Source organism: Pogona vitticeps, chromosome 5 (genome assembly GCF_051106095.1).
Source record: "Pogona vitticeps strain Pit_001003342236 chromosome 5, PviZW2.1, whole genome shotgun sequence".
In the NCBI taxonomy this organism is placed as follows: Eukaryota; Metazoa; Chordata; class Lepidosauria; order Squamata; family Agamidae; genus Pogona; species Pogona vitticeps.
The window spans coordinates 101718816-101746013 of record NC_135787.1 but is presented as its reverse complement, the minus strand read 5'-3'; the positions used below and the strand labels follow the sequence as shown (position 1 = coordinate 101746013).

General features: G+C 40.1%; 2 long non-coding RNA genes across 4 annotated transcripts in view; one reads left to right on the top strand and one right to left on the bottom strand.

Annotated features, from left to right (window-relative positions):
• LOC144589476 (uncharacterized) overlaps positions 1-17206 on the top strand; it is a 57007-nt gene extending 39801 nt beyond the window's left edge. The window contains exons 3-4 of one of the 2 annotated variants that reach the window (XR_013545609.1): positions 7230-13536; positions 14390-14665. This is a non-coding gene — a long non-coding RNA (uncharacterized LOC144589476). Of the gene's footprint in view, positions 1-7229; positions 13537-14389 lie in introns of both variants that reach the window. The other variant, XR_013545612.1, reaches the window with a different exon arrangement.
• Positions 17207-17502: 296 nt separating this feature from the next.
• The window catches only part of LOC110074998 (uncharacterized), a 40161-nt gene continuing 30465 nt past the window's right edge, over positions 17503-27198 (bottom strand). For both annotated transcript variants that reach the window (XR_013545607.1, XR_013545606.1), the window contains 3 exons: positions 22724-22871; positions 22358-22464; positions 17503-18065 (listed from right to left, as the gene is read on the bottom strand). This is a non-coding gene — a long non-coding RNA (uncharacterized LOC110074998). The remainder of the gene's footprint in view (positions 18066-22357; positions 22465-22723; positions 22872-27198) is intronic.

Here is a 27198-nt window from a genome sequence, read left to right as displayed (position 1 = left end):
AACACTTGGCTATTGGATTCAACTGTTCTGAACATAGCGTGCCAGAATGTGGCACCTTTACTGAAGATGGGCCGATGCACCACTGTACTGTTTTCTTCAGTTTGGATCAAATGGCATTAACAGCAAGTGTTACTCTGGAACATTCCACAGAGAACGACAATGTGATGCTGTTAAGTGTGTGCTGACTCCTTGCTCCTTAGCTGAAAGCTAAACAAAGATGTCTGCTATTTCACAAAGGCACCTGTATCTGTCTGAACAGAAAGAACGGAACCATTGTACAAATGAACCCAGGCACATATTTGAAGTGTTGTTCATTCAGAGAATCATTTCAAGTACACCTGAATCTATTTGCAAGTCTAATAATTTAACTGTGTGCCTTAAGAAGAAATACTGCATGTCTCACTGTAGTCTAGTATTGCTGAAGTTCTGATTCCAAGGATTACAAACCAGAGCTAAGCAAATGTAATTCAGTATCACAATACATACTTTGACAGACTAAATTTATCAGTGTGCAAGTGCATTGAAATCACTGTGTTTATTTCTATTTAATTTTGTGAAGATGAGGAAAGACATTTCAGCCCCCAATTTTGCACAGCAGAAAATAACCCACTTCTGCTCAGGCCAGTTTGGATGCAGTTCACATTGACTTGAATTCTGAACCCAGGTCAAGATTTGGAAAAGGCCGGAATACAGTAAATTTGAATTAGGCTCCTCAGGAATGGAGGGGAATGAAATGAGACGCAGCAAAGGTGTTAAGAGAAATTGTACTTCTGGATCGCTGTGTGCAGAATCGGAGAAGAGCAGAGCCTTATTCTGGGGTCCAAGTGGCAAAAAAGAGGGAGGGGACAAGAGTCCAGCTCTAATCAGAGCCTGGAAGTAACATGTTACAAATTTTCATGTTACTGTACTTGTAATGCTTTGGGGTGGTTAAGGTGAGCCCAGTAATGTTACTCTGAAAAATTACTTAATATATCATTAATATATTTTTTGATGCAACAAGTAACTTCAAAGCCTGGGGAGGGAGCACTCATTTGGCTGTTTTAAAGTTATTTTAAATTTTTTAAAAAACAAAGCATGAGTAATACATTATTAAGAAAGAGTGGCACTAACATGTAACAGTCAATTAAGCTATCAATTAATATAATTAGTGATGGAGTGACATATTAGAAAATGTTAGTTAGGGATGGCAAGATGCAGGGAATAAAAACTATTGCTAGGCAACGGGATCAACAATCAACTAAATAATAAATGCTTACTACTGTCAGACTGGTTCATGCTGGGGTTTTGAAGTTGATTGTCTCAGTAAGAATTCTACGCTCCATTTGTAATAACGATAAAAATCCATATTACCAAAGCCAGACTTCTTTTTCATGGCCTCTGTGAATGCACATAAATGGGTCTTGTCTGCGCCTGTGCTGACGTTCTCGGAATATTCTAGAGCTAAAAGTAACAATTTTATGGGCTGATACCATATGAGGTACATGCTCCTCCCACCCAAGATTCCTCTCAGTTCCTTTTTTTCAAGGAAATGAGGGGAATTGGACACCCCAATTCCAATTCTGTGAACCCTACTCTTAAAGAGTACAGAAGGATTGATGTCCTTGGCAGGGAGATCTATTCCCTACGGTCATTTCTGCTCCATGTAGCCAACTAACAAGCAGCGATGGGTGCCTACCAAGGGCAATGATGGTCAAAGATTTTACCCATCTTAGATTCCACTCCTGAATCCATCAAAACAAAACTTATAAATGCTCAAACTGAGGCCACGGCTCTAGCAAAGTGACACAGGACTGCTAGACATGCAACGAAAACAGCCTCAATGACTATGACATCCTCAGTATTGAAAAAAAAGGCACCTGGTTAAGATCCACTGACTTATCAGAGGATGCAAAGGCCAGGATTTAAAATCTTCCATTGGATGGTACAAGTCTCTTCAATCTAAAGACTGGTGACACCATGAAAAATTTACACAAAATAACGAAAACAGTTAATCATATACGGACCAACAGCCCTTTCGTCCTTCCAAACTTCAGTCTAGACAATCTCAGTTCTATCCATAGTCTTTTCAACCATATCCGGGGTTCCAGCCTTACAGACAATTGGTTTCATACAAGAATGTCACCACATCTATCAAGCTTACATTCTACAATTTGACTCTGTTCCTCCTTTGAGAAAAATTATACTTGCTGCTTTCTCTATAACCCTCCAGGAAGAGATCTCTGCCCTCCTTGACAAACATGCCGTAATTCAAGTTCCAGCATTGGGCTTATATAGTGGCCTCTACTCCTATATTTTATGTACCTAAAAAAAAAAAGAGGCATCCGTCCAATCCTTGATCTCAAAAATCTTAACACATTTAACCGTAAGTTTAGGATTCTGACCCTCAACACCGTTATCCCTCTTCTCTCACAGTGAGACTGGTTTGTTGTCCTTAATCTTCAGGATGCATATTTCCACATATCGATCCACTCATCTCATCAGAAATTCCTAAGGTTTCACTACCATTCGGTCTTTCAACAATACCAAGGTCTTTCACAAGGTGCAGGGCTTCAGTTCCAATGAACCTTCCCCTGCAGGGATGGCCTTTTTAAAATCCTTCCCAAGACTGGATGTCCACCTCGACTCCTTAACATCATCAGGTTCTTTCATGAAAGAATGAAAGGCACTGTAGTTTTTGATGGCCCAACATCAGATCCTTTTGACATCCAAAGCGGAGTGAAACAGGGCTGTGTCCTCGCACCAACCCTTTTTGGGATCTTTTTTGCTGTCATGCTGAAGCACGCCTTTGGAACTGCAACAGAAGGTGTCTATCTCCGGACTAGATCAGATAGAAAGCTCTTTAGTCTCTCTAGATTGAGAGCAAGGACCAAAGTTCAACTGAAATGCATGCAGGACTCCCTCTTCGCCGATGATGCAGCCATTGTTGCCCACTCTGCTGAAGACCTCCAACAACTCAGAAATCATTTTAGCAAGGCCTGCCAAGACTTTGGGCTCACAATCAGCCTGAAGAAAACACAAGTCATGGACTAGGGCATGGACTCACCTCCCTCTATTACCATCTCCACGCAAGAATTGGAGATTGTTCATGAATTTGTGTACCTTGGCTGAATGATCTCTGGCACTCTCTCCCTAGATGTCAAGCTGGATAAAAGCATTGACAAAGCAGCTACCATGTTCTCTAGACTCACAAAGAGAGTGTGGCTTAATAAGAAGCTGACGACATATACCAAGCTGACCACATATACCTGTGTCCTGAGCACATTCCTGTACTGCAGTAAGTCCTGGACCCTTTGTGCACGACAGGAGAGGAAGCTGAACACCTTCCATATGTGTTGTCTCCAACACATTTTTGGTATCACCTGACAGGACAACGTTACAAATAGAGTAGTCCTAGAACGAGCTGGAATTTTTAGCATGTATACATTACTGAAACAGCGACGTCTACATTGGCTCGGGCATGTCGTGAGAATGTCTGATGGTTGGATTCCAAAAGATCTCCTGTATGGAGAATTAGTGCAGGGAAATCGCCCCAGAGGGAGACCACAACTGCTATACAAGGACATCTGCGAGCGGAAACTGAAGGCCTTAGGAATGGACCTCAACAGATGGGAACAGATGAGCATTCAGCCTGGAGGCAAGTGGTGCATCATGGCCTCTCCCAATTTGAAGAGACCCTTGTCCAGCAGGCCGAGGCAAAGAGGCAGTCACGAAAGCAATAAAATCAGGGAGCTGGACAGGGGACAGATTACATTTGTCTTCAGTGTGGAAGGAATTGTCACTCTCGAATTGGCCTTCTCAGCCATACTAGACACTGTTCCAAGTCCTCCATACAGAGCACGTTACCATAGTCTTTTGAGACTGAAGGATGCCTAACTAACTAACATGTTACCATCATTCTTCAAATCGCCACCATCTCCTCTAGAGCACATGCTCCACAATATCGATGTAAGGCACTTGGTCTGGACACTACCAGGACCTTCAGACTAACTAACAGGATTTTTGTATGCTTTCATGGTCCTCATAATGAAGGTCCAGCTTTATGCTAATCCATCTCTAGACAGATAGTCCAGACTGTATCTATGGCTTATCAACTGTCAGGTGAGTCACCATCTAATCATCTAAAAGCGTATTCCACTAGAGCGCTGTCCACCTCGGCTGCATTCCAGCATAGAACCGAAATTCTCGACATCTACCGTGCAGTAACACAGTCCATGCCATCCACCTTTGCAAAGCACTACCGGCTAGATGTAAGGGTACACAATGAAGGTGGATTTGGCAGAACTGTGTTGGCATCTTTCCTACTGTGACATCCAACTGGCCGATAAGTAAAATTGTTACTTTTAGCTCTGGAATATCCAGAGAATGTCAGCGCAGGTGCAGAAAAGACCCATTTGTGTGCATTCACAGAGGACCACTTGAAGAACCATGGTTACAGGTAAGTAACCTTTCTTTTTCTTTATATCCACAAAATCAATAGACTTCAGGAATTCATAGGAACAGCAGAAATCTATGTGAAATAAAAACAGAGAGAGAGACTTTAAGAAGGTTTGTTCAGACAACTTGCTCCTCTTCTTTTGTCTGAAAAATATATTCATCCTGAGTCACTGAAATTTTTGGTTTTACCAAAGTTGAAGTAAATAGTCATTGAAAAGTGTTTTAAGTGAACATATTAAGTTAATTGCCACAAACCTGATATAGTAAATTATAAGAATGGTGGTTGTGAACTGAAACTGAACTATATTAATGAGTTAATTCTGAAATACATTTGTTTCTTATAGATAAAAATCTGATTGGAATGAGAGATCCAGCTTCAAGTGACACTAAGTCATGAAACTCATTGGGTGACCTTCAGCTAGTCCAGTGATGGCGAACCTATGGCACCAAAAAGGTCGCCACCACTGGGCTAGTCCATCTTTTTTCAGCCTGATCTACTTCAGGCATTTGTTGTGAGCAATAAATAGGGAAGAAGATAGCCAAGTACACAGCTTGGAGATTGTTGTGATAAAGGTGATCATGCAGATAAATAATAAAATCTGAGTAGTAAATAATACACATCTGCATCTATCCAAATTCCAATTACTAATAGAAGTGTCAAAGCATATTTAAAAATCTGGGGTCAAAATTATCTTGCACGCTTATGTAAGTTGAGCAGAAACACCACAACTTTTCAAAGTGAATTGACTTCCGGGAACAGATCATTGTAGACATTATCTATTACAATGAGTCACATGGCTTGTGATACAACAGTAAGTTCTTCTGCATGGTCTCTGTGAATTACACAAAGGGAGTTTCTACTCCTGTGCAGAGGACCATTACAGAATATTCCAAAGCTGAACAGTTTAGGCAGGAGCCCCACCCTCCCCTTGTACTACACATGACCAAGCATGCCTAAATTTAATTCCCTCTGTTCCCTTTTAATTTGCCGCCAGTGCGACTTCTGCCTTGGGGATCTTAGACCTGCTCTGTTTGCAGAGGTTTCATAAAAAGGGGAATCTAAACTCTATTTATCTGTGGGAAAAACTGGTCAAGGTGGGCAACTTAGGCCGCCCCAAACCAGCCCCTCCACATTACCTCAGTCGATCTCTGTCAGACAACCATCACTGATGGCTCTTCAGTCTTGGCTCCAGTACATCCAAAGAGTAAAGTGGAAAGCATGTGTGGTTAGGATAGGGTGTTTGAATGAGACTTGGAAGCTGCAGTCTCATGTTTCTACAGAGCTATAAAATTTAGTGGATGACCTTGGGCCAACCCATCTCACATCCTGACCTTTCTCAGAGAAAACAAAAAAGGGAAGCTTTGAGTCTTTTAAAAATGCAGCGAAAATGGCTGGGCACTGCAGAATTTGGAAAGATGAGACATTAAGCTCTAAAAACCATCCTAGCTAGCTGTTCTGGAATTTTAAAAATGTAATAAATATATTAAGTCCAATTGATTCCAACTTATGGCAACCCTCCCAGGGTTTTCTATGTATAAAGTACACAGGAGTGGTTCACCAGCCAGTCCCTCCTTCTGGTAGAGCTTTGGGACCATGAAGCTTGTCCCAGGCCATGCAGGTGGCACATAGCCCTGTCAGCCACAGACACTCTAGGGTAGTGGTCCCCAGCCTTGGGCCTCCAGATGTTTTTGGACTTCAACTCCCAGAAATCGTGGGCAGCAGAGGAAGTGGTGAAGGCTTCTGGGAGTTGTAGTCCAAGAACATCTGCAGGCCCAAGTTTGGGGACCACTGCTCTAGGGGATCTTGGCTGGCTCCTGTCTTGGGAGGCACTGTGTGGATTCAAAAAGTTAAACTAAAGTTGTGGTAATGTCAGGTTTCACCTCAGGGGATATAGAATCAATTGTCTCTCACTCCCAAGCTGTGTAACTCCCTCCCACACGAGGTTAAATTTCTTGGCAGAGTATGAACATTATTGGCTTAAAAACCTCTGACTGTGCAGTGGAAAAAGGTTCGGAGACCAAATAGGCAGAATTAGCTACAAGTCTCCCCTCAATAGACCACCCCTTATTGTTTGTTCTCATCAAATGGCATTTACTGTCCCAATAACTCACTCAGAGACACTGGTAAGAAAAAGAACTAAAAGTTCAATTTACTTACTACATAGCTAACTACATGACTGACTTTAACCAAATTTAACAGACTAAGAGACTGACTGAAAAATAATGGGAAAAAGGACTTGAGTAGAGAGGTGTGTCTCTTTTCAAAATCTGAGGAACAGAGGGAAGAATTGGTGACTGGACTGATTGACAGTCACACCAGCCTAGAAAAATCCCTCCCTGTCAAAATCTCTTAACAACAGTGTACGAAGGTTGCAGTCATTCCAACAAGATGTACCCCTTCTTTGCTTTCCTTCTGCTGCCAGACAAAGACCTTTCTCTTCAGGCAAGCTTCTTTTCAGTAACTGGCTGCCTTTGAGGGGGCTTTAAAAGTGGGGCTGTTCTGCCTTTTCATGTTTTTAATGTGCTTTGAAAATTCTTTAACATTGTTTTTTATGTACCAATTTTAATTAGGATATTGGTTTTTCAGTATTGTAATAAATTATGGGATTTTAAGCTTTTAATGTTATGTGTTTTAATATTGTAAGTCACCTTTGGTCCACTTGTGGACAAAGGCAGGGTACAAGTAATAAAAATGAGTGAATGAATAAATTAATGAAAGCCATCTGATTCTTCTCTTGATTCAGACTTTGGCTGAATCGTATCCTCATGACAATTACACTTATTTCTCTTGTCAGATATGTAAAGAACAGTGCGAACTTGTATGTCTGCTCAGAAGGAAGCCGCTTTGACAACATTCTGACCGAGATGAAGTGTAAGCATCACCTTATTAAATCCCCTCATGAATAAGTGGAAAATCCACCATCCAAGCCAATTAGTTCTGTGTTCGGTCTCTCCCTGGATCTGTGGTCCATTTCAGACCCTTTCTAATCCGAGTACACATCAGAGTAGTATTTGCTGCTTCAGATTTGATATGGTGAGGCCACAGATGATCATTTTTTTGCTTAATGTTGTGTAACTCTTCCTGCAACCAATGGTTTTAAAAATGGCTATGCTTCAGTTCTTAGTTCTGTCCCAGATTTTGACTTCCTGTTTGTATGTTCCAAAAATTGCTTGCTGCCATGAACCCACTTGTGGTACATGTTGGGTGGGGCAACCAAGCTTTAGTTTATTTTGTGCAGAGTAAGAGTAATGTGATAACTCTACTGTTACCACATTGCCTTTTGCTGAACAAAGTAAATATCTGACCAGACCTAGAGTCTCTGGGCAGAACCCCCTTGTCCTTTCCTTTGTACAGTGTTGTTAACACATCTGTGGAAGGGAGAAAATGACACAGAAGAGGAGGTTCTTAACACTCTGTCCTCACACCATTTCTCACTCTTAGCACTGTAGTAAGCTGCCTGCTCCTCCTTGGCATTTTCCAAACATGTAGAAACCCCACAACCCAATGGCTGGAAGCAGATGTTTGGATTTGAACATACTGGGCAAATGCTAGTTTGAGGAAGGTTAGCCTAAAACATGGCCATCTAACAACCTGTGCATCTTCTCTCTGCCTACTCATGGCAACATATGTATTATTTACACACTCTTCAGATGGTATGGACTGTATAAGAGAGAATCCCATAAATCTTGAATAATTGCTGTTCAAGTGCCTCAAACGCTTTTGAAAATAACTTTTATAAGTAAGCTGAATATGTTCTGAAATAGAGTGCGCTATTCATGAACCCATCACAGACGATGTCATTACCATTTATTATGTTACTTTTGAAATGGAACTCTGTAACATCCTTCTTATTGAAATAATGTTCCTAGTTGTTTTACTTACCTCATTTTTCCTTTCCTGTGCTTTTGTTTTAATCGGTGGTTTGGTTTTTATGAACAGTCAGTCCTACTGAGTGCCGTGCTTCTCTTGTCAGAAATTAAAGCCCTGCAATGTGGCTTAAGTCACTGGTAACTGTGTACAAGATTACATGTTAACTCATGTTCTGCTATACAGTTGTTTAGGAAGTGTAAAAGCGGATGGCAGTCTATATAGTGAAAATAAATACATTTTATGTTCAGTGTTATGAAGACTGATGGTAATTTGAGTATGTGTTTGTGTGTGTGTATACATACACACACACACACACACATACACACACACACTCAAATTACCATCAGTAATTATATTAAATATAATTAATTAAATATATAAATATATCAGTAAATATATATTTATATATTTAAAGAATCAGTACAACATTGGTATCATAAACTTGGAATATCCCTTTGCGTTTATATCCTTTTTGGAAGCTTTCCAAAAGGACCTGGCTGGCCACTGCTGGAAACAGAAGGCTGGACTGTTCCTGCGACTGATCCAGGAGAGCTTGCCATATGTTCCTAATTCTAAACATTATAGAGAATGAAGACTTTTTTTTTAAAATCATGAATTTGTATATACATCTCATTAACGTCAGTAGGATTTAACTTGTGGAAATTTGGTGGTAACTTCAAAAGTTTTGTTTTTCTTTTACAAAGGTTATGGAGATTAATAGGGCTTTAAAATCAAGTCATCAACGGAACAGTTTGCTAACTAACAGACTCACCTCAAATGTATTATTTTTAATTACAATTGCCTATAGGCACAAATGTGCTGACAATGCAGTTTTGCATATTGATCACATGACAGATGCTTTAAAAAACAAACTGCCAACATTTCCTCAACAAATATTTCAGTTGTTTTTAGTACTGTTCTGTATCCTCTGCTGCTTTGATGATCTTTCTTGGTACTTTTTTGCACCCACTGTCCAGAGCCACACTTGCTCAAGTGAACCCGTGTGATTTGTGTAGGAGAATCTCAGTGTTAGCTATTATTAATGTGATGTCATTAACAAACTGATGTAGGTAATGGCCAATGGGATGAAGCAGCAGCAGCCAAGGAATGTTGGATAGCATTGACATAGGATGAATATGTTCCAAATAAGTGCCAAAAGTGTCAAAATCAGAGATTTTGAAAATGAGCGTGCAAGAAAATAATTATATCAGCTCAGAACTATTTTCAAGGGATGGGGAGAGCTTTGTATTAAGCAAGACCCTGGAGAAATTACTGTCTAGTATACAGATCACAGATTACTCTGGTCAGCATGACTGTTGCAGAGATATTTTAAAAGTACTGTAACTTGTACAATATGTGTTAACCACACTTGTAAGACAACTTACCAACCAAGCAGAACATAGCCCTAACAGGAATACAGAGCACTTCATAAGAGCCTCATTAAAGTGCCTAATGTTTGTTGCCTGCATAGGACTTCTAAAATGGGTAATGATGGTTGCTAAGATTTAGGCTACAGTACCTTGCATTGGGGAGGGGGCTGCGTTCTGTTGTGCAGTTCAAGGCTTAACACCTTAATTGTATTTCTGGATCTCTCCAAAAGCCATTCAGCCAGAAGGGTTCACAAGAAAAAGATAAAGAGCACAACCTTTTTCAATGTTATTCAGAAGCATAACAGTTCTGTACAGGATTGTCTCTTCCATTGGTAGACCTGTCTTCACAAATTTATTTATTTAAAATATTTTTACCACGCTTTTCTCCTTGAAAAAGGACCCAAGGTGGATTACAACAATGAAAGACAATATTTAAAGTTGAAAATGAGTATACAACGGTGGTTAACATCATTAAAAGACAATATTTAAAACTACAAACAATGAATAAAGAGGCATCTTACATCATTAACAGGCAATATGAAGGCAAAGATCAATAAGTATACAAATATATAACTAGCTGCCTGTCTGTGATTTTTAGGTAGCTTGCTATGCATTACTGCTTTAAAAATGCCACATATATAGCACACAAGTAATACTAAAAATCCACTCAAAGCAGTAATGCATAACAATCTATCTAAAGATCACACACAGGTAGCTATTGTAGTTACTGAGGGAAGGCTTGCCTGAAGAGAAAGGCCTTTTTTTTAAAAAAAGGCATCTAAGGTAGTGGCCACTACATATCTTGTGGCCACAGGACCCCCCCCCCCAAAAAAAAAAGGATTTGGGAGGGGACACCAGGCAAAAGGAGAAGCTGCAAGGAATGGCTGGAGCTGTTCAACAGAACTGAAGATTTCTAGATATGTGGGAAAGGAAGATGGAAAAGAGCAATGCTTATCAGTAGAGGTACTTCCTTCACTTGTTTGCGCATTGACATATAGTTTTTGCCCAATACTGTGCCCCACATATTGCTGGCTAGTTGATAGTATAGCCATTAAACTGTGGTAATGGTTACATATTAAAAAACATACTGTGAACTGCTACAGTTGCAATTAAAGAGCTGTAGCAGCAGGAAGTAAACATGTTGTAAAAATTCCAATAATTAAGTACAACAATAGTATAAATAAACTGATCTAGCCCAACAGTTTGAAACGTCATAGAAGAGAAGAGTGAAGCATCAGGAGAATGAAGCATGCTATTTTAAATAAAGATCCAAAAACTCTTAATTCCCATTTAAGGCAGCAGTGTGGCGGTCTCCACTGTTAACCCGGGCACACCGGTTGTGAGACACACTGTTGACAACTACAGTAGTGGCAATTTCCTTCCTGGTCCCCCTTGGCTGGTCTGCCTCAGTCTTGTCGGCTGGAGATTCTGAGAATTGTGGTCCCCAAACGTTGTGAGTGCTGTAGTTTTTTAAAAAGCAACTTTTCCAAGCCTTGCATATCCTTCACAAGTGAGCCGGTCCTCATGCACACCGAACGGAGCATTTGGAGGGAGTGTTGTACTCACCTTATATGTTTTTGTTTTTATTTTTAAAATGACTTCGTATTTGCTCTTATGTGAAAACAAAAAAAGAAAGAATATTAGACCATTAGATCCCGGCCGTGAAAGCCTTCGCGAATACAAAGAAAGAATAGCTTTTTCTTTTTGAATATTCTGATTCCGTGAAACCAGAATTCAAAACATACTTGGGCACTCATTTCTTTTCTCTTGCAAGACCCTGCCATCATGAGAAATATGGATGGAGGTGCTGTTTCCCCTCTGTAACATGCTCTGGTTTTGTGTCTTCCTCAAGAGCTTTTCTGAAGCTGGCCTCCCTCTCCCAGGCTGCGTATTTTGCATGGGTGGGACAGTGGGTTATTGTTAGCCTGTTAGACACAACTCAGTCTGAATGCCCTTCAGTAGTTTCTGAAGCAAGTCAGCTCAATTTGCATTTGTTCCAGTCACAAAGGGTTTATAGGTCAGTAGAGGCTGGCTGGAAAAAAAATTGCCATGCCTCCGCACCATTCTTCTATGGTTGTCAGGAATTCAAACGGGCTGGTTTGTATATTTCTTCTTGGCCATGAATATATGATGGCGCAGCCTGAAGACGCTTTGTTCCTTGGGAGCTTGGTACCAGCTGAGACTAAGATGGAGGACATGGCTTGATGCCAAGTTGCCCATCCCTGCCTTCCCTCCCTCTGGAGCCTCTCCGCCTTCCTTTTGCTCATACTAAGCAGCAGCTGCTTGAAATGTCAGTACATCCAGAGACAGTGAGAGGGCACTGCTCACCTGTATACCGTGTTTCTTCCATTTCTCCTCTTCTAAGAAGAGATAGCCGAGGAATAAAAGGCGAGGAATAAAAGGCGACATTTGTCGTTTTCACTGGCAGCTTTGCAGGAGCTTAATCTCCATGCTGTTGATGTCACGATGGATTTCAGTTCTTGCAGGTTTACATCCTGAGCTCATTGGTGCTTAACTGTGGGGGAGTGGGAGGAATTCGTGTTGTGGTCTTAAAAGAAAAGATAAATCATGTGCTTTTTAAAAATGGACACATTAATTGGGAGAATGTTTTGTTTTTGACATCATCTTGAGGGAGGAAGAAAAACCTTCCATGAGAAAAGATTTTTGAGAAGTGTAATACAGTAATGGGACTGTGCCTTTCATGTAAGTCTTTGGGTGAGAAAAAGGGGCTCCTGGAAGAAAAAACAAACACGGCTTTTAAACACAACTGAACTTTCATTTTGGATCAGCTAAGGGGATTTGAAATTGGGAGGGGGGGACAGCTACATTTTGAAACTGTTAAAGGCCACACAGAGGAAAATGGTAGGATGGCAGCCTACCAAACACCGGCAGTTGCTTCTGAGCAGTTTAAGCTTAACTGGAAATGTATATTTTATTGCTTTTGATGTCAGAAAACATTTTTCCCCTCCTGTGTTGTTGACAATATTAGTTCTCCTCACAAAAATCAGTTCATCTGGTAGTCCTCTCATAACTGTAGTTCAGAGATTATCCTTACAGATACATCAAGACGTGCCCAAGTCTCGCGTTTTAATGCCCCCATTTAAATGCAAACAGTGACTCTCCCTTTCTGAATCTACTTGAAAGGGGCTTTCTGCAGAACAGGGATTGTTTTCCAGTAAGAGGTTTCACTTGGTGGGAAGGTTGCATCAGTAAATTAGTGAGCTCCTGGCTTAATCTCATATTGGTGCCTCAGACTGAAATGGCCAAGGAAGCCATTTGAATATGTGAATTGCTGCCAGGTTGGCACTGCCTTTCATTGACTGCTTAGAATTCAGCCCCTGTCTTTAGCTCTTCAGCTGCACAGGCTGAAAAACAACGTTGCCCCCAAACAAATGGTTCAGGTACAATTGGTTTTTTGTCTTACTCTGTCTGAGCTAGGCCCTGTTGCAGTGGCCACTCAGGAATGCACAGCATTTTTTTTACGTGCATGCAAATAAATCTTTTTTTTTTTTTTGTCGGTTCATCAAATACTGTTCTTGAAAAATACAGATTCCATATTTATTGTTACTTTCACAGTTCTGTATTTTCTTATTTTCTGCACATACGTACTTTATAAAATAGGGCTGCAAAAGAGCTGACAAAGCAGCCTTACTTGAAAAGAGATCCTGCTGGCTTCAATGGTGTTTAATATCCACCTTCAAGTGGATAAGCCTTATTTAACCTTCTGGGACTGAGAAGTCATGTATAGGATTGCCATGATAGTTGATAGATGGAGGCTAATTTTAATTGATGAATCTGAAGTTTTGTGAAATCTTGATTGATAGTTTCACCATCCTATTTATCTATAATAGAGATTGGCAGGTAAGCCATTTCTTTATAGTAATAAATGGCAGGTTCTGCTTGTTAAATTGTAAATTATGTTTATGTTAATTTCTTAAAGAGGTGCTTATGTGGAGGAATTGGTAGTACGATAGTTTATTTCTGCTTAATAAATTTAGTAAAATGGCAGGTAGCTGAGAAAGTAAAAACATTTTTGTTGATGAACAGTTCTTTTTGTAAACAATTAAAAGTGGTTTAATGCCTTTACTTAATTAAATTTATTTAAGATTGTCAGTGTTCGTACTGTATGTGAATGACAGCATTCATCAAATTTTGGATATTTACTGTAGTTTACATGCAGCCTTCACCTTCTGCTTTATAAAATTTGTCATGTGCTTGCTGCCTGTACCAATCCAGCAAATAATTTCAGAATGATTTGGATCATTCTGTAAGTTTTAATGATTTTCAGATAACACTTCTTATATGCCAACTTAGCAGTTCTCTATTCTTTGTACATACCAATGTGCACTTCCCCTTAAATGTATCACATTTATGGAAGGGCAAGTCTTCAGATGTCCAGAATACAGCCCAGCCCCTACAGTTTACTTTCAGAATTTCATGTAAGCCATTGTAATCCTATCGTCACTTTCTTCTGTATGATTAAAACTGGAGAGGCTCTCATCATCTGAAGCCACTCTGGGAAATGAAGCTGGCAGCAGACGGCCACACTTCCTGTGGAATGATGTACCATATCACTCTTTAGTATCAAGTTGTGATGGGTGAAGAGAGTGTAGAAGCATTTCTACTTCCATCACTGCTGTTATTATACTGTATACATTATCATTGCTAACAGCATTGTGAAAGGTGGGTGTGTTTTTTGTTTTGTTTTTTGCAGAGATTGGAGAAATGGCTATTTTGGATGACAGCTCCCAGAAACTGACACACAGTGGGACTTGTAGACCAGAAGTAATATGGCCAAAGTCACTTGCTTGCTTGTAGAAAACAACACATTTTCCTTCATTAAGTGAATAATCCTTAAAGTGACCCTGAGTGAAGTCAGTATTACTTTTGTTCTGCGTACATGTGGGCATGAGACTTAGCACAAGTTCAGTTATGTAGTTCTTTCTTGCAATCGTTGCTTTAAATAAAAGACATCCTTTCTTCCCCCTTCTGTCAGTCACACATTGATGTCCAGACTCAAGCACTGAAGTAACCCTCCTTCAATTCCTTTTAATAATAATTTTTCACATGCCATCCAGTTGATTTCAACTTCTGGCAACCCTTTTGAGGGTCTTGAAGTGCTTAACATTCCCATATTTTAGGGGGTCTATGGAACTGTGCAGCTTGCCCCAGACTACACAGGTACAAAATTGGTGTGTTTTTTTAACTGAAACCTCCCACCTTGTGCCCCTAGTGATGAAACACTTTTTTAAAATGTGGGTATGAAGGGACAGGGCTTTTGGAGGTTCCACGGAATAGGGCAATAAAGGACACAGGCATTTGTGAGACTAATTTCCCCCCAATAAAAATATATATATCAAATGGGGGGCCTCCGGGGGACATGAGGAATGCTAAAGGGGCCACTCATTATCCACAGAATTAGTTGTATCTAAGGTCTTCACTGGCATACCCAGTGTGGTGTAGTGGGTGGCGTGACAAACTATGATTAAGAAGATTTGGTATGAATCCCCCCCTCTCAGCCATGGAAACTCGCTGTGGTTATGGAATTGGTAAAACTACTCCTTAAATATATCACTTACCTTGGAAAATCCCACTAGGGTTGCTATAGGTTTGGTCTGACTTGAAGACACATCTACAACAGTGCCTCACTATATAAAATAATCATTCTATATCTAGAAGTAGTCTTTCAAGTAACAGAAAAATGTTTGACTGTAAAAGATTGTAAAATGCAGAAGCATGACTTATTAGAATAATCGCTGAAATATAAACACTGCCTTCCTTTGCAGGTCTAATTTTGGAAATATGCATATCTACCTGAATATGTGTTTTAGCTGTAACTCTCTATAAAATGAAGAATTCATAGCCATGAGCTATTATTTTACTCCTTAACTTACAGTTATGTGTACCATTACATATTTCAGCAGCAGCAGCAGCTTTGAAGTGGGGCAGGTTGAGTCTTCGTAGCAAAATTAAAAGTTCTGATTCTTGTTGCATTTTCTGGTACCTGACCCCTTTAAAACATGATCTTTATTTTCTCTCTCTTTTGTCTTTGGAGGAATGCAGGTGCTGGGTCTTTGATAACCACAGATTAATAGTGGGGGGGGCAAGTGTTTCTTGGTTATTTTTGCCAATGCAAGCAAATGTATGTTCGGAAACTTAAAATTGCCAATCCTTCACTATCTTTTATCCGTTAATCCTCACAACTGTGCCCATAGCATGCCATGGCTGTTGAATGTGTTGAAGTAGCAGCTACATATAATCAGTACCATTTTGCTTCTTCCCCCAATCCTTGCTTTCTGTATGGTTTAACTAGATGAAAGATTAATCAGAACTCTATGTCGGTCTTATGTGCCATCAAGTCAGAATAAACTTATAGCAACCCTTTCAAGAGCAGTGAAATATTTGAGGAGTAGTTTCATCACTTCTACACCCACAGTGAGTTTCCATCCCTGAGCTGGAATTTGAACCCAGGCCATCTGAGTCCTAGTCCATCACTCTATCCACTACTACACCACAGTGAGCCTTACAGCCTTGCTAAACAAGACATTTAAGAGTTGTGCACTCTTAGCAAGTGAAAAAACTGTTTCTCCTAACATAAACTTGCCTCAATCCACATTTTGCAAATTACCTTGCTTTTGTTTTGTGACCAATCAGTTGAGAGATAGTGTAGCTTCAATTGTATGTTTGATGATTCAGGCACTTCGCTGGGAAAGATTTCTGATCCTGTTGTAAGGAGATAAAAATACAGATTTGCCCTAATGTGTGACATGACTCACACTCCTTTGTGGCATTTTGCCTGGTTCAAGGCACATTTTCATCCCAAAATGGATTTTGGCAATTCCCCATCAACCTATGCTCAAATTTAACACTTTGAAGTACTTCCAGCCAAAGCTTTCATTCTGCAGTCACTCTGTCATATTAATGGAATTTTACCACGTAAGGGGGAGAGTTGTAACCCTCCTGTTTTCCCAAAGCTGCTTCAGAACTTTTTTCCCCTTACAAAAAATATTATTAGGTAGAAAGGATAGAATAGCTACAGATTGCATTTCTGTTGATAGTACTATGAGTTCTCTTCCCAAAAGCACCTTGATGTTTGAAAGCATAATGTTTATGGGGAGAGAGTGTTCCAAGAATATAGATTGCAAGTGCCTGTCCCTCCAATGTTCATATCTGAAGTACTGAGTTGAATTGGAAGGCTCCATGTTCAAGCTTCTCCAGTTAAAAAGGCTTAGAAAGAAAATCCCAAGAAAAACAGCTGCCAATCCAACAAGGCTTTGCTGAAGTTGTAGCTCTGAATCACCATGAGGGAACCTTCTGTGTTCCAAATTGTGATTATTATTATTTTTTTGAATTATGCTCAGTTAATGGTGATAGTGATGGTGATGATGCTGTATCAAAAATTAAAGCAAGAACTTAAAAGAATAAGGAAGCAAGATCAGGACATCCTCCTTTCTGTACTAAATTCCAGTAACTGGAGGCATTCCAAAATCTTTGGTTAAAAATTTAACATACTTGCCAATAATAATAATAATAATAATAATAATAATAATAATAATAATAATAATAATAATAATAATAATAATAATAATAATAATAATAATAATAATAATAATAATAATATCATGCAGCCAACATTTGGTAGGTTGTGTATAATACAAATAATAGCCATAGACATACATCAGTCTCTGTGGAACCATGTAGGGCAATTGCCAGATAACAGTTTACTACACAGTGAATAGTGCTATGTTGATTATCAGCCTTCTTAATCAGCGCATTTGTTGTGGTTCCTCCTGCTTCCCCCTCCCCTGATGAACAGCAACGACTTAATAGACTGAGATGGGGGAAAATATTATTTTCACAGACACACGGAGCATTAAAAAATGCAAAATACAAAAAGCCAGACATCCAATTCATTGCAGGCAGACAAGTTCTGTCAGTTGCCAGCCTCTTTGCAAAAATGGTGAATGGAAGGTGAAGTTGCAGACAGAGGCCATTTGGATGCCAAGGCTGCAACTGGGTGCTCTGGAATTAGCATATCCGTCTGGCCACCAGTGCCAAGCTGTAGGTTTTGTGGTGTTGATAATCGATGGGCAGAGGAGAGGAACAACAAAGGCTGCTCCTTGCCGTTGGTTGGTTGGCAGCAGAAAACATGCAGTAGGAATTGGGGAGGGAGAGGAGACTTAGCCGCGTTTTCAATGCAGTCTGCTTGGGAAAAAACGACACTGCTTTGAAATGGGGTTTGTACGTGCGATGGTGACACTGCCATGAAGAATTTTTCTTCCCTTTTTTCCCTAGAAGACACAATTAACTCAAGTTTTATTGCAGCAGCTAATGAGCATTGAAAACACAGGGTGTGTTGTTATTATTTCTTCCATTGTTCCAAGAAGCAACTGAAACAAACAACAAAATAAGAAATGTTGGTACAAAAATAATGATACAGAAAAGTACAGAGGGCATTCCTGGGGCAACTGTTGACATTAGGGGCATAAAAGCAGCTAGCACTATGGTACCTTTATATTTCAGTGATTTCAATAAGATAATGGAGGATACACTTGCCTTTCTCCTACCAAAATCTATTCAGAGCTAAGTAAGATTAATTTTGGCTGGGTTATAGTTTTAGGGTTAAAAACTCTCACTGAAACATTTCTGCTGTTTTATCTTTTGAATTTTAGATGTGACCAAGGCAGAAGACATTAATTACAGTATTGAATCCCCCCCCATCAGCAGCAAGCTAAGTACAATAAGATCCCTTTATCCACTGATTCATTTATCTGCAGCCAGCATATATTAAATTAAATATTAAAAGTATTAAAAAGAAAAATGCAGACAAAAATCACGTTTTACCAGAGGGAGCCAGAGATACCATGATATGAAGAATACATAGCATGGTCTATGGCTGCTCAAGGCCTCTCCTCTTGCAAGCTCTTTCCCCAGAGGCAGAGGTGGCAGCTCCTCCTCCTGCCTGCTGGTTTACCAGGAGGTTAAAAAAAAAAGTCACTGCCAGGCAATCTAGGTGGGAAACAGGATGGGGGCATCTCCAGCCAGTTTGCTTTGAATTGAAGTCTCAGAGCATGCTGGAAAACATCTCAGCATGCAGGTAAGTGATTCTTCCAAGGTGGCGGCCTCTGTGCTCTGCCCTCCCTTTGGGTAATCAGGTTTGTGTTAAAACCCCAGGGGAGGCTTTGTCCCTATACCTTCCAGATAATTGGCAAGGGCAGGAAAGGTGTCTGGTTTGGGGATGAAAATGTTTGCTAGAATCCATGTTTGTCAGCTTCTGCAGCAGTGCTTGGAGCTACCGTATGTTTCCGTGTATAAGACTTTACTTTTGTCTAAAATCTTAATACTAAAAATTGAGGGTCGTCTTATACACAGAAGTAAGCTGAGGAGAGAAAAAAAGTGGAGGGGAAAACAGGGATCAAAGTGATCCTGCAGGGCTTTGATCCCTGCTTTCCCCTCTGTTTGCTGAGTCCCATGGGGCTTAGCAAAAGTAGGGGAGAAGGATCAAAGCAATCCCGTGGCTGTATAAGGGGGAAAGGGATCAAAATGATTGTGCAGTTGTGGAATTGCTTTGAACCCTTTCTCCCTCCTTTTCCTAAGCCACGCGGGGCTTAGCACAAAGGGAGAAGGCAGGGATCAAAGCCATCCTGCTTTTTTACCATACTTTTGCTAAGCCCCACTTAGATTTCTTAATTTTGGGTTAGAAAAGTGGTGGGTGTCTTATACATGGGGGCATCTTATACATGAAAAAATACGGTAATTATCTGTGGATACTGGGGTCCTCTGTATAGCTTTACTTGGTGTACTTACTGTTATGTAGAATATTTTACCAGCCTTAGATATGAAGGGCCAGAGATATGAATAGAATGAACTAAGATGTTAATACCTGCCACATACAGTGGTGCCTCGCACAACGGGCGCCTCGTAGAGCGATGAATTCGCTCTACAAGGCCGGTTTTGCGATCGCAAATGCTATCGCAAAACGGTGTCCGCTTAGGGCGAAAATTGCAGAGCGAAGGGCAGTAAGCGGTTCGCTTACTGACCTTCGCTTTGCGACCCGCCGATCAGCTGTTCCGCGGCTACAGAATGGCACAGCGTTTTTCGCCCTCGTAAAGCGAGGGGAGGGCGCGAAAATGGCTACCGGCCATAGGGAAGCATTGCTGAACGGTGAGTATTCGGCCCAATTGGAACGCATTAAACCATGTTTAATGCGTTCCAATGGCTTTTCCTGCCCCGTTCAACAATGCTTTCACACAGCGAGGGTTAATCCGGAACGGATTAACCTCGCTGTGCGAGGCACCACTGTACTGTATTCTTGTTTATAACACGCCCTCATTTATAAGATGCTCCCCCCCATTTTCTAACCCTGAAATTAAGAAAATATAGCTTTGAGGGTTCAGCCTCTGGGCTCAGAACATCGGACATTTTGTCTCTGTTGAACCTTGACCCTTTAGGCTCCACCTCCAAGGAGGTGTATTCCAATTGGTTTGTTCAGGATCAGCTGATGCCACTTCCATAAGGCTCGTGATTGGAGGAAGCTATGTCTCCTGACTGTAGGAAACTAAGCCTTGTGGAAGGAAGCCTGTTTACAGAAGTAAGGTATGTGCCGTTTTCTTCTCTCCTCAGCTATATCAGCTTACTTCCGTGTAAAAGATGCCCCTCAATTTTTTAGGGTAGTGATTTTAAGAAAAAGCAGTATCTTATAGACAGAAAAATATGGTATATGTCAAGCTGAATTCTGACTCTTGTTTAACTCCTCACAATCTATAAATTTCTTCCCTCATTTAGGGAATTCTAGTCCTGAGACCCTGCCCATAAAATATAGTGGTTGACAGAAAATACAGGATTGGTGTTGAAATTAAGTCTTATTTTTATAAGAACATTGAGCTATAAGAACTATGAAATCAGCGTATGCTAAAGACTTAGGGTATGGCTACAGTAGCAACAGGGAGCAAGGTAGCGTAGGCCTCTTCAGAACAGTGGGGCATGATTAGAAAAATCTAATCAAGCCTGACCATTCACACAGAACTTGCTCCTGCCAATATTGTGAACTAGCTTAATAAGCAAGCCATTTCAGGATACAGTATTAGCAAATAACTTCCTGCTCAACAGAGGACAGGGTAAGTGGGGGGGGGGGAATCCCCTCTGTATATAGACTTTTGCTGATGCGCTGCATAAGATATAAAAAGAATATAAACTTTTTTTGCCTTCTCTTAAAGAGTCTGTCAGACTGCCTGCAGCCAAAGCCACTGCTGTAGCAGGGATTTTTTCCACACAGTGCTGAAAGGCAGTATGACAGGACTAGTGGCAACTCAAAATTACAGCAGTTGTGGGTTCCATCTATGGTCTTGGAAGTGACAGGGCCACTTTTGCAATAAGATGCAGATTGCAGATGAATAGTTCTGGAAATGCCCCATGGATCATTTGGGGTCATAAACAGTAAATAGTAAATCATTCAGTAAATAGATGGAATATTGTTCTAGACCTTGTATCAGATTTCTGTGAGTAGGGCTATCAAGTGAGGCACTAGCTGTTGTGTGACACATCTCCTTGCTGTGTGTTAGATACAACAAGGCTATGTTACAGGCAAGCAACCCACAGGGAAGTCTGTATTAAATGAAAACTACTGGGAGGAATGTCTCTTGGCTGGGCATCCCAGCACCATGGCACTGGAGACGGCCTGTAATTCACAAGGTAAAAACAACTTTTTCATTCAGGGCACAGTCAGGTGTGCTATGGACAGGTGGCAAAAGAGCTGTAATTGCCGTTCTGCAGCCATAGAAGCCAACAGGATCTTGGCCAGAGCTTTTCACTTTGTTTATTGGTAAACATTAAATTGCAGCTCATTTATTTATTTCATTTCATGTTTGTACCATCCAACAACTGAAGCTCATTTCAAAATAGAACTGAAAGCCATAACATAGAAAAACGTAATAAGCAAACAGTTTAAAATTACATAAATTCAAATAAATGTTAAGCTCAACAGCAATAAGAAGTTCTAAATATTCATTAACATGATATTTGAGACACAGGCTGAAATCCTGTTGCTTACTGGAGTAAAACCACTGAGTGAGTTTTGGTGAATGAACTCTCCTGTAAATTCTACTTTACTTGTTATTTACTATGCTAAGCAACAAGATTTCAGCCAGAATGAATTAAAAATCTGTGAGAATAAAAAAGTTTTCATCCAGCTCTGAAAAGACCACAGACTAGGTAGCAGACTGGTCTGTCTGGGGAGATCATTCCATGTGCCCAGAATCCAGAATATTATGTGTGAATATGGTTACCCTATTGCTATCATTGGGGGTGGTGTTGTTGAAACTAAAGATGTCTAAATTGTTGTCTTTACTTTTCTCTAACTTGAAACATTACAAAAGCTGCAATTTATTTAAAAAACACAGACATTTCAGAGTTTTACTAATGCACTTGTGTATGTGCATGGACTGATAAATTATATTTTTGAAGTGAGTGAGATTACTGTACTTTATTATATTCAGCTGTTGATGATTTTAGTATGGTAAAAATGGTATGATAACAATATCAATATGAAGGTGGTAACTATTGCACGGGTGGAAATTACGTCAACTTTGAAAAAAAGAGAAAAAGAAAGGAAAGATATTTAGTGCATGATACCGTTCATATAATTTAATATTGTAAAAGGTGCCTGACAGTTTAAAAACCTTACCTTTGAAATCCTGTTACATCTTTCTTTCTTTCTTTCTTTCTTTCTTTCTTTCTTTCTTTCTTTCTTTCTTTCTTTCTTTCTTTCTTTCTCCTTTCTTTCTTGTGTTGCTGAATAAATAGAACAAAGAAAGCAAATATTATTCCTGTGTCAGATATGGGAGGCAGGACAGAAGATGAGAGGTCAGATTTAAGGAAGTAGTGCAAGGGCATGTAATTGGAGGATGTTCCAGAAAATCTCACGTATGCAAATTAAGTGATGATACAGGCTGACAAACCTGTTGCTGGAAGCAATTGTTCCCATGGAAACAAATGGTTTCTAGCAGAGAGAGATGATGCAGTCACCTTTTTGTAAAGAATTAAGTCATACCTTTTTGAATCTGCACAATGAATGCATGTTCGAAAAGATCCATGATGCTAAGTTGAAAAGAGTGCTTAGAGTTAACAGTCTGTCCTCATAGCCATCCTGCCCTTCTATTCACCAGCATTATCCCATCCTGTCTGTGGCCCTGCCTCTTCTGTAAAGAAATGGAGTAATACATAAGAATGAGAAGTACCTCCAAATTTGTACTAATTAGTTAATTTATTAATTATCATGTACATTCAGGACACGGAGCTCCCAGGTCAGTTTACAAAACATGCAAATATGATTTGCATTTTAAAAGACAAAGATAAAATATATCAGTAACTAATTTAAATTGGCTCACATAACATACATAAAGAATAAAGGTAAAGGTAAAGGTTCCCCTTGACAATTTTTGTCCAGTCGTGTTCGACTCTAGGGGGCGGTGCTCATCCCCGTTTCCAAGCCACAGAGCCAGCGTTTTGTCTGAAGACAATCTTCCGTGGTCACATGGCCAGTGCGACTTAGACACAGAACCCCGTTACCTTCCCACCGAGGTGGTCCCTATTAATGTACTCACATTTCTTTGCATGCTTTCAAACCGCTAGGTTGGCGGGAGCTGGGACAAGTGATGGGCGCTCACATAAAGAATAGGGAGGTAAAAAGTAACTGTATTCTCTCTCCATCTTCCTAGAACAGAGTGGTCAGCTTCCTGTACAGGACGGAATCTTACCTGCTCTGTTTTCTGAAATTAAAAGCTACCACCTCCCTTACCAGCATTCATAAAACACAGTACAAAGTTTGTTAAACAAACAAACAAACAAACAAAAACAAAAAAGGAAAAGGTATTTAAGAAGTCAGAATAGCTTACAGTGATATCCCTAACCCTATAACTGGAGCTTGGGAGTTTTACTTGTTTTGGACAATATGCCTCAGGCCCTCTGAGATATAATTCAAAAAAGTGAATTTTCCTATATCAGATCTAAAATGCATAGTTCCTTCATACAGGACAATATCTTCTTACTTTGCTAGAATACTGTACAGTGTTTTGTTTAGGAAAGTAATGCTCTCCCAGATATCTCCCTGCCCTGTGCCCAGTTTATTTTTGGCAGCCATGAATAAGAAAGGGTGGCAAGCAGTTATGGGGATGTCTGTCAGCCTAGAATAAGAAAGGATGTTTTGCTAGGCCTTTGTCACGATCAGGTGCTGCTCCCAGATTAGAGCACCCAAATGAAGAGATGGTGGTTGGCATATTTTAAAATGTTGATACCTGAAGTAGAAAAGGTAATCAGCATGTTTCACATGGAAAAGGCACTTTTTGGACTGGGTCACCCAGTATTCCAGAGCCCATGCTATATAGGGATTCTGAAAGTTGTCGTCCGAGACAGTAATGTTTCCAAGATGTGGTAGACATTGGTTTAGATGCTAACATGGGATGGAGAACAAATTAAGGTTGCTTGGTTTCCTGGTTTTTCAGGCAGTGGGATCTGAGACCTCACATTATGGTAGTGTGTGAACCAGAGGGTCAGAACATAGTAAAACGTGATGATTTTTAACAGAGGCCTCATGCCTTTTTCTGCCTAACCTGTGGTGCAGTGTGCTGCACTTGAGGCCAGTAGGCTACCTGCAGGGACACAGGAGTGGTTAAGTGGTACACATGCAGTTCCTGCACATCCCCACTCTCTTGTCCATTAGGACCTGCAATAGGACACAGCCACCTCACTTTGCCTAATGGAAAAGGCAGTTTTGGCAATGCCCAGTCACTTTTCCCTACAGGAGGAGGAAGATGGGGGGGACTGGAAAAAACATGCTTTGGGGATGTGTGTGATACAAATTTAAGAATGGAGAGAGGCTGGTAATGGGCCCAATGGGAAACAGGATGGTCTTTCTGTCTGTGGCTCACCATCCTGTGACTGAGTTGCTTCCCATTGAGATTCTGGGAAAGTAAGGCCCTAAAATTTTAGATCAGGCCCCGAGAGCAGGCAATGCACATGCTAATGCTCTACTTCCAATCCAGCATCTTTCTTCCATTTGATTCAAGGAATGGGAGTACTTAGGAGGCAATGTCTACTCTAGCTTTCTGTGAGTCCTTGCACAAGAAGGAATCCACTGGCTTCCCTGAAATATTAAAACAAAACAAAACTTGGTTCTTCTGGTAATATGCAGAGGTTTTCCCCAATGTACTCCTTCACTGTTGCCAGCTTCAAAAGTGATGTTTGCTTGAGATTATTAAGGAAAACTGAGATTATTAGGGGAAGAGGATTCCAATGTAAAATCTGTTATTTTAATGCAGCATCTCTGACTCTGCATTTGTTGAATTGATGCTCATAGAGTACACTCTAGATTCCTGCTGATGATGTACCTGGGAGATGAGAGTTCATGTGTTAGATTAGGGATTGCTGGAGCAGCCTTCCAAAGGAAATAACGCCCCTGACAAGGATTTAACTCATTGCTGCTGGTGCCAACCGTGCTTTGGGAGCTGGCAACCCTCCTTCCTTCCAGTACCATTCATAGGTCTTCTGCCATTTTATCCTTTTAACATCTTTGTGAGGTATCTTAGGCTAATAGTCCAAGGTCGCACATAAAATTCTATGGCTCATTGGGGTCTTAATTAGGACCTCTCAAGTCTTCGTCTGACCTTCTTTGTCACTATCCAGTGGTGGCATTCCTAAACTGTACTTCAGTGGTGTAAGACGTAAGCAGGTCAAGACCTTTCTCTTCAGGCAGGTTTTCCCTTAATAAGAGGTGGTCTGAGAGTGGTTTTGAAATGGATTGTTGTGCTCTGTTGTTTTAAATGCATTTTAGGATTGATTTTATTACACTTTTTAATGCAATGCTTGATTAATTTTTAACAAATATTTGTATACCTACTGTTTTTAGCTTTTAAACATTGTATTTTTAATGATGTAAGCTGCCTTGGGTTCTTTTTAAAGGAGAAAAGTGGGATAAAAATATTTTAAATAAATAAAATAAATAATAAAAAATGAAAGGCATTGAACCTCTGTGTGCCAGGATGCCCATAGCAAGTGGGAGGTGGAGTTAGTACTGGGGAAAGGATTGGAAGTTTGGTTGCTCCACTGGCAAATAGCTAGATGATTGTGGGTATTTTCCACTTGAAAGACAATGAGAAAAAAGATTTTGTATGGTTAAGAAAAAGTCCATAGTAGAAGGGATAATTGTAGAAGCCAGGGGAGAGAATGAGGCATTATTTAACCCCATGGTTCTCAGCTCTGTCAAAAAAACTGAGTCTCAACATGACACTAACACAAAGGAAGCTTTTTTTGAGAACATTTATACATTTACAACCATTGTTTTATTATATTTATTTTCTGTAGTAATATTTTAGGAGATAACAGCTGCAGTAGTATTATTTAGACTAAACATAAATGAAAATAATAGTTCCATTAGTAGTTGAAAATTGCAATAATATTGTCACTATAAATTTTGCTGCTACAATAACTGTGAAATGCAATAATAAATAACGCATTCTTTGTTATGAAAATCTTGTGTCCAACCTAAATGGCTTCTGTGATATGCCACTAATGCAAGCCATCGTAGACATTTAGTCATGGGGCATGTTATGTACATATGAGTGACTAGGCAGAGGGACACAGTCCGTTGCAAATTAATCTGGTGTGTGTCCCATTACAACGAATGGGATCTGTCCAAAGGCTCAACAAGGACCATTTTGCTCTTGCATTTCTCCAGTTCATTTCTGTTGAACTTATACAGGAGAGCTCTTTGGTCGATTTATGCCTGGTGATCAGATCTGGCTATCACCTTTTGGTGGACCTTCAGCCGTTTCTCCTTGTGTCACCACAGGGCTGCCTTTGGGGTGCCATGCAACAATCCAGTAGGCCTCTTCTTAAGGATTTGTTTATTCCCATGATAGTGAATAACATAATTAAGCAAAATGAATGGTATTTAATAAAGTTCAAATTCTACTGTTTCTAAAGACCCTCAGAGCATGAGATAGCTTGTGAATAGAAGAAAGAAGGTGCTACCCAGCCACTGTTTCTGCCCTTTCCCCTCAGATCAGGAGCTGCCAGAACTTGAGACAGGAATTCCATGCATAGTCACTAGGCAGTAAGCCACAATGAGCGCAGTGGGACATACTTCTAAGTAATCACGAGTAGGATCAGGCTGTACAACAGCTGTTGCAAAAGGGTAGTTGAAAAACACTCAAGAGGTCGATAAAAGCATGTGAGTCACACATCAGATCACTTGCATCCACTTAGAAGAAGAAGTGGGGGAGTAGAGTAATTTTAAGTAATTTGTGACTTTTAAGTGTGATTAAATCCACCTTTTGCTTTCATATACACCTAAGGAATAGACTAAGTGAAAAATATCTATTCTTCATCACTACCTGGAATATGTGGTAATTTAGCAAAGTATGTACAGTGTTGAAGAACTGTCAGCCAAAGTCAGAAGAATGTGAAGCTTTAACCCGTTTACATCACTTTAAAGAACCAGAATCATATAGTAAAAAGTATCTGATTTTA